We start from the raw sequence: 15,387 nt of genomic DNA, 5'->3' as shown, positions 1-15,387 counted from the left end.
TGAGTGAAGGAGTGAAAGGGTGGTTGGATGGATGAGAAAAAGGATGCATAGATGACTGAAAGGATGATTGAGTGATATGAATCCATCCATGGACCTTCGGTGGATTAGAAGTTGGATGATGGGTGGGTGGATGGATGGGTGATGGGTGGATGGAAGGAGGAATGGATGACTAAGTGAAAGGGGGATAGAGAGAGAAAGGGAGGATGGATGGGTGAATTAGTGAAAGTATGGATGAATGATTGACACGATGAATGGGTGTATGGATGAGTGAAAAGAAAGACAAAAGGTTGGATGAGTGAAAGAATGCATAGTTGAGTGAAATGGAGGGTGGAGAGCTGGAAGAAAGGGTGGATGGATAATGAAAGGGTGAATACATGGATGAATGGAAGGATGGGTGACTGGGTGGATGGATGGATGGATGAATAAGTGAAAGGATGGCTGGATGTGGAAAGGATAAATAGTTGGATGAATGAGTGATGGTTGGATGGGTGGAAGTGTGGATGGATGGGGTAAAGGGTGGATGGATCCATGAGTGAAAGGGTGGATGGAGGTATGGATGAGTGAAATGATGGATGGAGGGATAGATGATGGATAGGTTTGGAAATGGTTGAATAGGTTTGGATATGAATGGGCACACAGATGGAAGTACCGAATGGATGTGAAAGACTGAATGATGGATGAAAGAATGAATACATGACAGAATGTAAATGCGAAATGGTGACTATCAACAGTTTGATGGAAGGATGAATGGCTAGATCCTTGGACAAGAGAGCTCCTCTGGGGAGGGTTGTGATGACTTACTTTGCTTTCTTAGTGCCATAGAGCTTTAGTTAAAGTCCAAAGCAATAGTTGTTTAGTAACATCCCCGCAGAAAAGGGATGCACAAACTTTGTAATGACTCCAAGACTATAGGTCCAATTTCCTGGGATGCGTAAGGGGTCAGGTTCCAGTTTCTAGCAGTAGTATCAATGCAAAACCTAATGGCTGATATTGTTTCAGGAATAAACACTGCTATACTACTGCTAAAAATGCACACACTTGCGTGAACACACTCACACCAAACGTGCCCGTTGTCAACATACTGTAATGCTGGGACTGTACTCACACACTAAAGTTGCTCACAAAGTCTGCGCTTGCCGCCCTCTCACTATGTCTATGTTGTAGGCAGGATTGTTTTTGTGCAGAAAGGGCGTTTTGCTCTTTCTATGTGTGCTGAAAAAACAAGAAGAAATGTAAACATTTCTGCTTGTTACACCTGCACTGGGGAGGAGTAAGGTTTGGTGCTGCCTCATGTCTGTGTGAATAAATAAATCTGGGGCAGTGTCAAAATCCATGGAAGGACAGAATGAATGGCGAAAGACTGAATGATGGATGAAAGAATGAGTGGGTGACAGAATGTAAATGTGAAATGATGACTATCAGCGGTTTGATGGAAGGGTGAATGGCTAGATCCTTGGACAAGAGAGCTCCTCTGGGGAGGGTTGTGAAGACTTACTTTGCTTTCTTGGTGCCATAAGAGCTTTAGTTTAAAGTGGTGGGTATTTTACTTTTCTCGCTACTCCCCTGTCCAGTATGACATTTCTGTATTTGTTTGTGGTGTAAGGTTTTAGAGAGAGCCTCATAGTGCCATGAGCTGTGCTTGAGATGTATATTGTGTTTGTAGCAAAATAAACTGTGTAATAGTGTATCTACAGTGCCTTCTTTTAGAAAGCTGCAGTTTAAAGCACCTTTGTGACTTTCCTCAGTAAGTGCAACTCTCTACGAAGCCCCCATAAACAAAGTCTGATTCCATATTTTGAGTCCCACTTGCTGAAAACACTCATAATGAGTTCCCTGTAGTGGGTTTGTCACAGCAATCGTCCCTTTAGTTCACCACCAAAGCAATAGTTCTTTAGTAACATCCCTGCAGCAAAGCGATGCAAAAACTTTGTAATGACTCCAAGAGTATAGGTCCAATTTCCTGGGATGCGTAAGGGGTCAGGTTCCAGTTTCTAGCAGTAGTATCAATGTAAAATCTAATGGCTGATGTTGTTTGAGGAATAAACACTGGTATACTGCTGCTAAAAATACACACACTTGCGTGAACACACTCACACCAAAGCTGTCTATTGCCTTATTCTAAGGGGTGCCGCTCGCAGCAGTCACTGGATTGTTGAATTTCGTCTCCCTGCCTGGTGTTAGAGAAACTATTGCCGAGTTACCTGCATTTGGTCACGCTGTGCCTGGGAGAATACGGGGAAGTTCCTGATTGCGAGGAGCCACTGCGGACGCCAGGGACTGCGAGGACCAGCATTCTCCCTTTCAACCACAGCTGGTGCCTCTTCACGGGCGTGCTCCGCCTCCACCCTCTGCCGGTACTTAAGTGGAATCCCAACGCGCATCGCGGGGCGCGAGCGGGACGAAGCCCGGGGCTAAGCCCGGGCAAAGGGCGGGCCGTTTGAGGCAGTTAGAGAACGGAAGAGACCGGACCGGGCCACCCCCCTAACGCCGATCTCCTGGTTCACTTACCGCCCTGTCTAGTTGCTGAGATAATTGGAGCTAGCAAAATGTCCACTAGAGACACAAGAAGCAAGACTAACATCATGGCCTCAGGTACTTTGGATAACTTTCTAGCTAAAGCAAACACTGTGGTTAACAAGGGTCTTACTGTGTTGGAGAAGCAAATTGCGGAGGGTATAGAATATTCGCATTTGGCTTCACCGGGGTCATCATCTAATGCTAGGTCATCACTACTTCTTGATGCCACGCACCTATCACTCATAGATTGCATTGACCAAACCATAGAGTCTGTCCTGCAACAGCTAAGGACACCGTCTAACCCACATAGGGACAAGGATTCACTACGTAACATTGATGAGGTGGAACCTTCCCCAATTGTTGAGTTAGTACCATCTAGGACTCAGGGGGATGGTCCAATATCGATTGAACCCATGGGTAGTAGAGAAGACACTGCCCCAAAAAGGAAACGATCGAGGAAGCCCAAAGGCGCAAAAAGGGCTAAAGTTGACCCCTTAGTGAATACTACTGAGGACAGCCTGGTTGTCCCTGGGACATCTGTAATGGGGAACGATCTGGAAACGTCATGTACTTCACCCCCCACTCTTATACCCACTTACACTAGCCCTTTTGTTTTTGGTGGGGTAGCTCCCAACATCTCAGAGCATATTATAGACTCACTAACTGGGATCTTTAAAAGCCTCCTAGACCCTCTTTCCCGTAAATTAGATTCCATAGAGGCTAGACTTCTAGCTATAGAAAGACTCAGTGGTAGTGGTAGAGATCAGCCAGGGCCAGGAGTAAGCACGCATGGAGCACAAGGGGATAATGCTGGGACTTCTCACTTCCCAACCGTTACCACAACTGTGGCCCCTATTCTAACAATAGCTCCTACCGTGGAAAATACGAGTACAGCCACGGTGCCACAGTTTCCCCCTGTACCCCTTCCTAGGCAACTGCCTCCGGTACCAACTGTAAGGAGGTCGAAGTTACCGGCCTCGGCCGGTCCATCTGGCCAGGAAAGGCCAACGAATGAAGCAATTAACTGTCCAAACCGGCTATCTAGTTCTAATAGCCGGCGAAAAGCAGTTAACTTGCCTCCTGAGGCCGCAGCCTACACTGTGATTATGATGGGGGTACCGGAGCTTTCCAGCGATGCGATAGACCCTATGATTCCTTGCGCAATAAGGTTATTAGCTGGTTAAACATCCATAGGCCCTTACCACCTAATCTCAGAGGTGAGGTTCTTATGGTTAGAAGGGTCTCATGGGTTGGGTATACTGCCAAAAAAAGTGTATCATCGTAAGCTTTAAGAGTCCCCAGGTCGCTACTTACATTTGTTACTGGCTAGGGGGTTCAGGAAACACCTCCATAGAATTGGTTCCCCTGTCATACTTTTACCCTAATGTACGCGACTTGACCAAGACGAGGGACGATGGTTGGACAAGGGTTGGCTATGCTGTTGATTGGTCAAGATACAGGCCCGCCCGTAATGTTATTCCTGCTCATGGCACATATGTACATCCCAACGGATTCAGCTGTCTTGATCAGGTTGATTGACTTCGAAAGGGTGCATCCCTATGATGTACCCAAAGTATCGATAGTGAACCTGTAGGCGATACTGATGTCACCACTCGAGAAATTGACCCCCCCCCCCACAGGAAGACTTAACTTCTTCTTATTCTCTGGGCCGAGTAAGTAACGTACCAAGTAATCCTCCTGGTTATAGCCCGACACCCGAAGTTCTGTCTGGTCCTATTTTAACACCAGCTCCCTCATCCCTTCTGGAAATAACGCTGCAAGGGTCAGCAGTTCCATTACCTGAAACCGAACCAGAGAAAATTGGGGGGCTGGGATTAAAACCCACAGCCGAAACCCTAAAAATCCTTTCTTGGAATGTGGCGGGTATTGGTACTAAACTATACACAAATGACTGGGACTCTTTAGTAGGCAGTAGCGATATTTGTCTTTTCCAAGAGACATGGGCCAGGGAACCCCTATGTAGAGCAGGGCACGCAGTTTTTGAAATTAAAGCCAGGTGGAGTGGTAAAGGGAGGCCCTCAGGTGGTTTGGCAGTCTGGGTAGCTAGTCACATTGGGTGTAATGCGGAGAATGTACCGACGTTCTCGCAATACATACAGTGTGTCCTACTAAAGTGGCCTAATGTGTTAAATCTCGCAATTATTAATGTGTATTCTCGCCCAGTCAGTGTGGCCATGGAGTCACCTGCACTAGAAGATCTCTCGTCATTCCTGGGCCAACTCCCCACTGATTGTAAGATAGTGATGGGCGGAGATTTTAACTGCCACTTTGAACCACTGGAAGGTCTAAGGGAGAGTGCACTCACCGTTGAAGATGACTTTTGGGGTGTATCGCCATGTCAATCTCCCCACCCGAAATCTTGGTCCCCTCTTGCAGTGCAAATCATGTCTCTAACATTAAATTTTGCGTTAAGGGCCTGTAATGGATGTACCCCGTCTGACATCCCTTCAGCATGCACCTTTAATAGAAAGGACCATGAATCGGGGTTGGACTATATTTTCGTGGATATTGGTATGTGGCCCAAGGTTCAAGATTTTAGGGTAATTGTAAGAACAGACAGCGACCATAACGCACTTTTATTAGATATGGTGCATCCTGCACCTGCGGTTGGGTCATTACCCGACAATCCCAGTGATGATTCTGGGAATCTGATTCTTAGCTCTAATAGACGAAGGGTAAAATGGGGAAATTGGTTAATTCTGAAGAGAGTATAAGTAAAATCTATGAATTAGCACTCCCTAAGCTAAGTGAATTGAATGTTCTAATTAATCAGCCCAGACCACTAAACTACAATGAGAAAGTAGCCCAGATCCACACAGACCTAGTGGGAGAGCTTGGTGAGGTCTTTTATCCAGTGGTAGTCCCACGGAAGAAAAAGGCACGAACTTCCAACTGGTATAATTCCTCTTGCAGATAGATTAAAACAGAGTTAATAGCTACAATAAAAGAAGGCTCTGATAAGGGTAAGGTCGCTGAGCTTAGGCGGAACTATAGGGTAGCCATGGTGGAGGCAAGGCTAGAATGGGATTGGAACAGATGGCAGGACCTCTCCCTAGCGCTTGAAGCAAGGGACTCTAGAAAATGTTGGTCTTTGGTAAACACAGGCACAGGAGAACCAAAGGCTGCAGTGGAGCCAAACATTGCATCCTCCGTCTGGGAAGACCACTTTGGCAAATTGTACCAAGATACCTCTGATTTTGTCAATGATGTGGACCCGGATGTTATATTCAATCCCGTAGCTGGATTAGAATTTACCCTCGGTGAGGTGGTTAGCGCAATAGAGAGATTGGCGAAGGGGATTGCCTGGTGACCTCTTCAGATACCACTCAGAGATATGGGGCCCGTACTTCCTCATTTTGTTTAATTCTATTGCGGGGGTATGGAGATTCCAAGTACTTGGCTGGGGGCGGAGATAGTGCCCATCTTTAAAAAGGGCTCTCCTCTCCTCCCAGCCAACTACAGGCCGATCAGCCTCATAGATGTACCCCAAAAACTATTTTCCCGCCTTCTCTTGGACCAGCTCCTGGATTGGATGGAGGAAAATGAGATTCGTAGTCCTCTCCAGGCTGGCTTCAGGAAAAACACGTCCACCATGGATCAGATTTTCCGCCTCGTTCTCCTCTACTGGAAAACTGTGAGGATCGAAGGGGGGAGGCTGTACATGGTGCTCGTGGACCTGAGGTCAGCCTTTGACCTGGTCCCCTGCAAGAAATTGTGGGAGGTCCTTAAGGGGATGGTGTTCCTGCTCATTTACTACACGCTATAGCTAGGCTCCACACTAGTAATTTTGCACAGGTTAGGTGTGGGAGGGATGGAGCGTTGTCATCTAGGTTCCCAGTCCTTAGAGGGGTAAGACAGGGTTGCGTTTTGGTGCCAACCCTGTTTTGCCTCTACGTTAACAGTGTCATATCCCATCTTGACAGTGTTAGGGACAACAACGCTCCCTTTTTGGCAGGCAGGAGGGTACCGGTTATCATGTTCGCCGATGATACCCTCCTGCTTTTCAAAACACCGATGGGGATCCAGCGGATCCTAGATGGATTTGGTCTTTTCTGCAGACAACATGGTCTCGAAATCAATACAGAGAAGACCAAGTTCATGATATTTAACCCCTCCCCTAAAAGCAGACCTAACCCATCCTTGGGCACAGCAAGATTGGAAAGAGTAAAAACTTTCCAGTATCTGGGTGTAACCCTACACGAGAATTCATTCTGGGAGCCCCAAATAGCAAGATCCCGGCTTAAGCTTTGTCAATTGTCTGGTGCAATTCTGAAGGTTGCAAACACTTCTACCTTTAAACCTATTAGCCCGGCAATAGAAATGTATAAAACTCAAGCTAAAGCGGCCGCTTCCTATGGCAGTGAGCTATGGGGGTATAAAGCAGGGACAGAACTTCTTAGTGTGGAAAATAACTTCCTTAGACGTCTTCTAGCCCTACCCCGTGGCACACCCTTGCTTCCCTTGAGACTAGATGTGGGTCTTCCTCCTATAGCTGAGGAGTTGGAATTAAAGCCTTTAAGATTCTGGCACAGGCTTTGGACCACAAATGAGCTCGCTCATTACAGGCAAGACCTTATTCATGTAATGAACTTGAATAAATGCAACAGAATTACCTGGTTGGTTTTCATTAAGAAAGAACTGTACCAACTGAGACCTCAGGAGTTATAGGATGTTCCGGAACAAGGCTGCCGAAGAGTTTCCCGTAAAAGATTGGTGGAAATACACAAGGAAAAAAGCCTATCTACCCAGGTATCTGCACTTAACAACAGCACTTAAACAGATCGATTTTTGGATTCCAAAAATTCTTACCAATTTGAAGGTTTTATGGACATTATCTTCCCCATTTTAGCACGAAAACTGTTCATTCAATGGAGGCTGGGCACCCTGCCTATCAAAACTTTTACCTGCAAATGGACAAAGAGTGATGATAAAGCCTTCCGGGGTGCGCTAATCAAGACGAGGGGGAAATTCATGTCCTGTTCTTTTGCCCGGCCTACAATAGACCAAGGAAATATTGGCTTTTGCCATTATGTAGGAACCTGGGCATAAGGAGCTATCTGCACTCCTACAGAATATTGAAAACTAGCACTTTGCCCCACATAGTCTTTGCAGTTGCCAAATACATACTGGCCATGTGGCATATAAGGAATAAACTTCTAAAAGACTGAACATTGATATGAACTGTAATGTACTCCCCCCTATGAACAGATTTCCAAAGAATTTAATTTTTATGTAATGGTCTTTTATAAGGGAAAGTGTCTTTTTTTAAATGAATGTTTCAATGTATGAATGTTTTAATGTATCTTTTATGGTCTAAATGACCGAAATAAATAATTTTTGGATTGGATTAGATTATTCTAAGAACTGTCTTCACTAATGGTTCCAAAATAAGTGTCTCATCAATTTTTCTTTTCTTGTCACAGTAAACAGGATTGTAATGAAAACTTTCACTAGCACAGACCTCCACCGGAGGAGGTCTCATGCTGCTTCTTTATACCATGTGTAAGTTGTTAATTCTGATTTTATTCTCTTGCCTTCATGAACTTGCCTTTTCGTTCTTCTATCATAAATGCGGCAGTACAAGATTCAACTGAAAGGACTAGGTCACTTTAAGGATGCCCAAAAAGATTATTACTAATACTCCCAATGCATTTCGAGTTCCTCTGAACCCTTCTTCAGGGAAATTCTAAAATAACAATTTTCATTAGTTCAATCTTCATGAGCTTGTTCTGAACCTACAACGCAATGTTAAAAAGCCATGACTCAAAAACAGTCAATTTGTTATCAGCCATCATAATACATGAGAATCTTTTGGGATTTGCACTCAGGAAAAGAAAAGAAAATATATAAAGGTAAAGAAAAATAATGAAAGGACTGCCATCCATGTATATGTGATATGAAAACCTCTAATCACAATCTGTGTTTTTTATACCCAGGATATTATCATAAATGCCTCAACACCTTATAACCCACTCTTCCTGGTGTATTTACTAAAAAGATCTTGACCATGTCCCAATTTCATCGGTGACCAACCACCTTATTTTATAGTGTGCGTTCTATACAAAACTCTCACCCTCAACGAAGTTGCATAACGAGCCTCGAGTGTTTGAAACCTGAAAGATATCCAAAAATTGGTCCACCATGCGTCTAATATCCAAGTTCGCTGTAACAACAATTACTATCGTGCTTCCATTAACCCCTACTTTCCGCCTTACCCTAATGTGATCGTCACACGTTTCTCCAAGTGCCTTTAAATCATCTTATTCAAACGTGTCCTCGTTTGCCTCAACTGAAACTAAAAACGTTGAAACCAAACATATGTACCTCTGCTCCATGAATTCGGTACTTCACCCCCGCTTACCTATCGCCGTGTTATACCGCGACCGGGCTTTTTGGAAGGTAATATGCGCACCATATTTTAATGATACCTGGGCACTATAAGTAACTGCTATAATCTCAGGAAAAAGGTTGGGTAAAACTCTACCTAATTTTCATAAAGAGTGTTGTGGCTTATCCTACCTGTTAGTGAGGCATTCAGCTATTTAGTTCTATTATTGTAAAGATTGTGGGCAGAGTGCTTTTGGCCAGAGTGCAAGAGTGATCGTCAGAAGTCCAGTTTGGCTTGTTTTAAGAGTTAGGCACCATGGAACAGTGCCCAAATTTGCATTTCATAACAATCAAACACACTTTGGTTAAACAGTGCCCATGTCTACTAGGGTTCCTTGACTTTATCAGCGCTTTTCACTGTGTTAATCGGTCAAAGATCTAGTCTATTATGTAATCAATGTGGATTGATTATTCAATTATGTATTTTCTTAGTCAACTGCACATGGATACCAGTGTGCATTTGGGCCCCAGAGGAGAATGCACTGGCTCATTCCAAATTGGGAAGTAGTGCAACAGGGGTGTGCTCTAGCCCCTTTCCGATGCATCCTTTGTATAAATGATTTGGAAGGTTATTTGATAAATTATGGCCAGGACATGCCTCAAGTGGACAGGTGACCATTATCTGTGCACTTATATGTAGCTGAAGTCATCGTAATGGCTAGAGCACCAATTGGAATACAAAAAGGTTTAGACTCCGTTTCAATTTTTATGAAAGGGATGGATCTATGTAGAAACCTCACAAAATCCTATATTATGGTCTGTGGCCCATGCACCACAAATTCTAGGGATCAGATTTATCATTATTTGATGCTGCGCAGCGCAGCAAGACCCCTTGGTGCGCTGCTTCAAATGGAGAGGGCAGGTTTTGCCATATTTACTAACATGGCACACTCCTGCACCATGGAGGCAGGACTGTTTTTGTTTAGGAAGGGGCACCTTCCTGCACAAAAACACATCCTAAGAGATACGTTCCTCTTTCTAAGAGTGGTGCAGAATGCAGCACACTTAGTAAGAGGAAACAATGAGGAGAAATAAAGATATTTATCCTAGGTGTACCTCTTTTGAGAAGGTGCAATATTTTGGTGCAGTCCTAGGTTTACTTGTTTTGGTAAATCTGGGAATGTGCCAAAATACATGGGGGGACACGTGGGAATACCCTCTCTCCAACCATATTAAATTTTCCCGGCACAGATTTACCAAGCCACTCACTGCAACGCAGGTGGCATGGCGTGGCTTCGTAATTTGAATTAAGGATTGCATTGCCCTTGCGTCAAGGCAAACCTTTGATAAATATGGCCTGGATGTAAAGCTTCTTAAGAAAATTATTGGAGTGTATTTAACTGCTGTATGCTGTGGTAATTTCGTGGTGCACCGCGGCACATGCCAATGACATAAAAGTAAATGATTCGCTAATGACTGCCCTTAAAAAAATAAAAGGCAGCCATATTGTTTAGACCATACTTTGACTTTGTTCTGGCTTTTAAGTGAAAATAAAGTGTCCTACTGTGTTCTTAGTGTATAGGAATTGATGAGTCAGTTTATATAAGATACCCCACGCCGTAGGTGCAGACTATCTTTACCTATCCCAAGAATAGTGCCTGAAAGATCAACATGCCTCATTTATCTGTACCTATGTAGGATCAGGACAAAGTTCCAACCCCATGGAGTAGAACCCCTCAGGGCACTAGTAAACATTACCCGATATGAGAGCAACCCCACTGCACTGTATACTGCCACTAATGTCACAGAATGGGCCACATGACTAACCAGTGGTGTTAAAAAATGTACCCCTATCAGAATGGATGGTACTGGGACAGCCCCCACAGGGCATCCACCCCCAAAATCATGCTCAGAACAACACACATGCATCGAACAATCAGCTTCAAGAAAATCAGGCTGCAGCTGCCATACTGAGTAGTTGGCTGAGCACAAGACAATCGCTGCAAAAGACATGGAGTTAAGTCCAGCAGGGACCGGACCCATGGCCACCGCACGGTGGGGTTGTAATGCCCTAGCACAATCACAGGGTTATAAAATGCCAAACATCAAAAACCATCTCCTGAAATGACCTATCTCCTTCATACCACTTCCAGTCACATTTCTGTACCTGCCTTCAAAATCAGCCTCCAGGAAGGCCAAGCTATATCGCCTGGGAATCCATGCTAGACTTCTCCATCAGGGTGCCCAAGGCTCCCACTGCTGTTGATCCCCAGGGAAGGGTTGGCTGACTACGACCCTGGGGGGAGGACAATCTGCGGAGGAAGCAGGTCTGTCCTCCAGCTGGTGCACAAAAGCAGGCACTCAGGACTGCTCACCCAATACAGAACAAGACGAATGCTCCAGCATCGGCATCGGGAACTGGGTTACTCAACACACAGACGGCAGTGATGGTCATGATGGCGGCAGTATCCTCAAAACCTAAAAGAAATTCAGTTCATATGACCCCAATCCATAGTAAAATACATTGAATTCATTAGTGTCACCTCCATCAGCCGGAGCACACAAAGTCCCAATGAGACCCCTGATTCTTGCTGAGAAAACACTGCAATCAAACACAGTCCCAGCCATGTTTCCTGCAGTTTCCAATGGGGGTCCACACATGACCTTGCAACCACCTCCAGTATCCTTTTTTAAAATTAGCAACACTCAGAAACACAGATAGCCACCCTCTGGGACCTGCACAAAACAGCCTGAAAACAGTCCAAAGATTCTCAATACTTCCAGAAGGAGGGCCTAACCCAGCAACTCAGCCTAATTAGAGAAAAACCTTGTTCCATGCCGCATGCAGAGACCCAAGGGATGCACATGTGTCAACAGAAACATTAACCTAAAATCCAAACCTTCACTTCCCTTCCAAAATGCACGTAGCACATGCAGGTCAAAAGGACACTCCTGACCCGATCAAAAGGTCACACTATTAAACAGCAGCCTTCAGAAAAAGTGTACTGTCCCCACTGTAACTAGGAGAGGGAAGAAACCCAAAATACAAAGAGCATTAAAGTAGTTTAAAAGCTCACCATTCCCCTAAAATCCTAGCACCTCTTAAAACAGTTCAAAACTCACTATTCTCCTAAAATCTTAGCACTTCCTTTCCATTATACCATTAGGAAAAATTTGCTCACAGTTAAACCAATTCAATTTAAATTCAAAAGTGCTTTATTCGAGTAATTACTCATAAAAGCAAGACATACAAACACATTAAGAAGCAATTAAATGTACAAATACTCAGAAAATACAAAGCACTTACAAATCCATAAAATCGTTATATAAAACATGCCACAATGTTAATAAACAATTAAGAAGGTGTAAAAGTTCATTATTAAAATCTTGATTTTAAATGACCAAAGTTAAAAACCTTAATATACATTTCATGGAGACACTGTCAATACATAAGCAGGGAATAGTCAATTCACTAGCAATCTCTGCTTGTCATCGGCAGAGAATAGTTACATTACTAGCAGTCTCTGCCTGATGATCCAAGCCCACCCAAGGTATTTTGCAGTGGCAATTATGATCCATGTAAGGGAAGTTGTACATAAAATACGCAACACAACTCTACTACATGTGGTACCAAGGTTTCTGCACATAGGTGCCAACCAGACTCGTCTAGGAACGCTATACACTTTGCAAGAAAACAAAAAGTGTCCGAGAGATTCACTACCTGAGCCACAAGCAGGGCAGATAGTGGACCCTCCAGAGCCCCATTTTGCTGTTAGTGATCTTAAGGGGCGTGAACCAGCTCTCATTTGGAACAAAAGTTTCCTGTCTAAGGGTTTAGATATGAAATCCCAGTACATTTCAAATACAGGAAACAATTTGACCTCCAGAAAACTAACAGCCATGGACCCATTATTAGAATTACTCAAACTGACGTTAGCAACATATTCCCAATACATGTTCTTTAAGATTGACTTAGACGGAAATAAGGCTCCTGATGGGTCAAACCACAACTCACCTAACCCAAGCTCAAACAACATCAGTTTTAGCTTTTTAAACCAAGTAATCTTATGGAAACAGTCTGCTTGGATAACGTCAGTAAATCCTTCCGCATAGTGGGCGAGCTCAGGGGTAGTCCAGAGCCTACGCCAGTATAAGATTAGCCGTAGTCTGGCTAAGTCCACAATTTGCTTCCTGCCAAGATCGTATCTCAAGGGCAGTAATGGAGTGCTATTCGGGGTACCAGTAATTAACCTCAAAAATGTATTGTCAGATATTTGGAGCGCACTCAAATTTTCATAACCTCACATCTCTGCACACAAACACAGATAGCCACCCTCTGGAACCTGCACAAAACAGCCTGAAAACAGTCCAAAGATTCTCAATACTTCCAGAAGGAGGGCCTAACCCAGCAACTCAGCCTAATTAGAGAAAAACCTTGTTCCATGCCGCATGCAGAGACCCAAGGAATGCACATGTGTCAACAGAAACATTAACCTAAAATCCAAACCTCCACTTCCCTTCCAAAATGCACGTGGCACATGCAGGTCAAAAGAACACTCCTGACCCGATCAAAAGGTCACACTATTAAACAGCAGCCTTCAGAAAAAGTGTACTGTCCCCACTGTAACTAGGAGAGGGAAGAACCCCAAAATACAAAGAGCATTAAACTAGTTTAAAAGCTCACCATTCCCCTAAAATCCTAGCACCTCTTAAAACAGTTCAAAACTCACTATTCTCCTAAAATCTTAGCACTTCCTTTCCATTATACCATTAGGAAAAATTTGCTCACAGTTAAACCAATGAGCCATATGTAAACTATAAGTGCAGGAATTTTCCAGACAACTGCCTAACGATGTATTTATCCCAAGCTAACCTATAACCCACAGCTCTTATCGTACAGGTCCGTGTTCGAGCTGAAAGTACTGCCGCAACCTGCCATCCCTTCGACCAAAGCTTTCAAAAGATCTTTGTTTCACAAGGCCAATCACTCAAGTAATACAGGATACAATGACTTTTGCAACAACCCCTTGAAAGAAATATTTTGCACAAGACACCTCACTCGAAGAAGACCATGCAGCTTACTAATGCTTTTTAAGTTATGTATTTTTGTATTTCTGAACACACTCTATTTAGCTGGGGTGCTCTCAAGCCCTTCCGGAGCTAGACGTATGACTAATATCATGACCTCTAATTCTATATTCTTGCAACGCATGCGCAGAGATCTCCCTCATCCCACATACTCCTACACTGAACTAAAAGCTAGTACTCCTCATGCACTGCACAAAACACTCCTACACAGCACCTGGAATCAACACATGGCACTGTAGGTGCACAAACTATGTACAGGTCATGTTATATATATGTTCACTGATACCCCACGCCATAGGTGCAGACAGTCTTTACCTATCCCAGGAGATAGCGCATGAAAGAGCAAAAGGCCTCATTCATCTGTACCTATGTAGGATCAGGGCAAAGTTCAAACCCTACAGAGTAGAACCCCACAGGGCACTAGTAAACATCACCCGGTATGAGACCAACCCCACTGCACTGTATCTCTTCACCAAGCCTAGCAACGTCCAAGGTAGACAGGATGCACAGAAGGGGAACCGTAGAGGAAGATAATGTTTGGCCGAAGTTGAAGAGCCAACTGTAAGAAAGTGCCCTCTTTTTGCATGGCTGCCCACACTTTTTGCCAATCTGCTGATGTACTTTGACTGAGTGTCCCCTGGGTTCCTGCCAAAAAAGGTACCCAGAGCCTATGTTCTTTACCTAAAACTTCATTACGACAAAACCCAATTGGCACTCTTTGGCCACAGGTCAGTACCTTGTAAATGGTACCACAGGTACCAAGGGCACTGTGGCCAGGGAAGGCCTCTAAAGGCTGCAGCACGTATTGTGCCACCCTTTGAGGCCATGTATCTTTACACACTGCTATTGCAGGCTGCATGGTTTGGTGCAGAACAAAGTGAAGAGTCGACATGGCACACATCACTGTGTGTCATGCCTACAACCCACTGCCCTGGCATAGGTCAGCCACCCGTCTAGCTGGGCGCTCTATACCATTGGTGAGGGTACAGGTGTATGAGACCTTTACCCCTACAGTGTCTAAACCAATTCTTAGACATTGTAAGTGCAGTACTGCCATTAAGAATATATGGTGCTGGGAGTTTGTCATTACGAACTCCACAGCACCATTATGACTTTATTGAAAACTGGGAAGTTTGGTATCAAACTTCTCAGCACATTAAACCCACACTGATACCAGTGTGGGATCTAATAACAATTGCACTCAGAGGGCATCTTGGTGATGCCTCTTGAAAAACTACCTAACTTTAGTGTACTGGCTGAGTGGCTGCTTGCCAGCTGCCACCCCCAAATATGATTCTGGACCCCTGGGTCTAGAGCCTGCTGCTCTCGGGGGTCTGGAACAATGCACATCCTGGGACAAGGTGCCAAGTCTCCTCTCCCAGGATGGGCAGGGTCAATAAAAGGGAAGCTTCAAAGGCGTTCCGCCTTTTTGAG

The sequence above is a fragment of the Lissotriton vulgaris genome, chromosome 12, assembly GCF_964263255.1.
Source record: "Lissotriton vulgaris chromosome 12, aLisVul1.2, whole genome shotgun sequence".
Taxonomy (NCBI): Eukaryota; Metazoa; Chordata; class Amphibia; order Caudata; family Salamandridae; genus Lissotriton; species Lissotriton vulgaris.
This window is presented reverse-complemented; position numbering follows the sequence as displayed.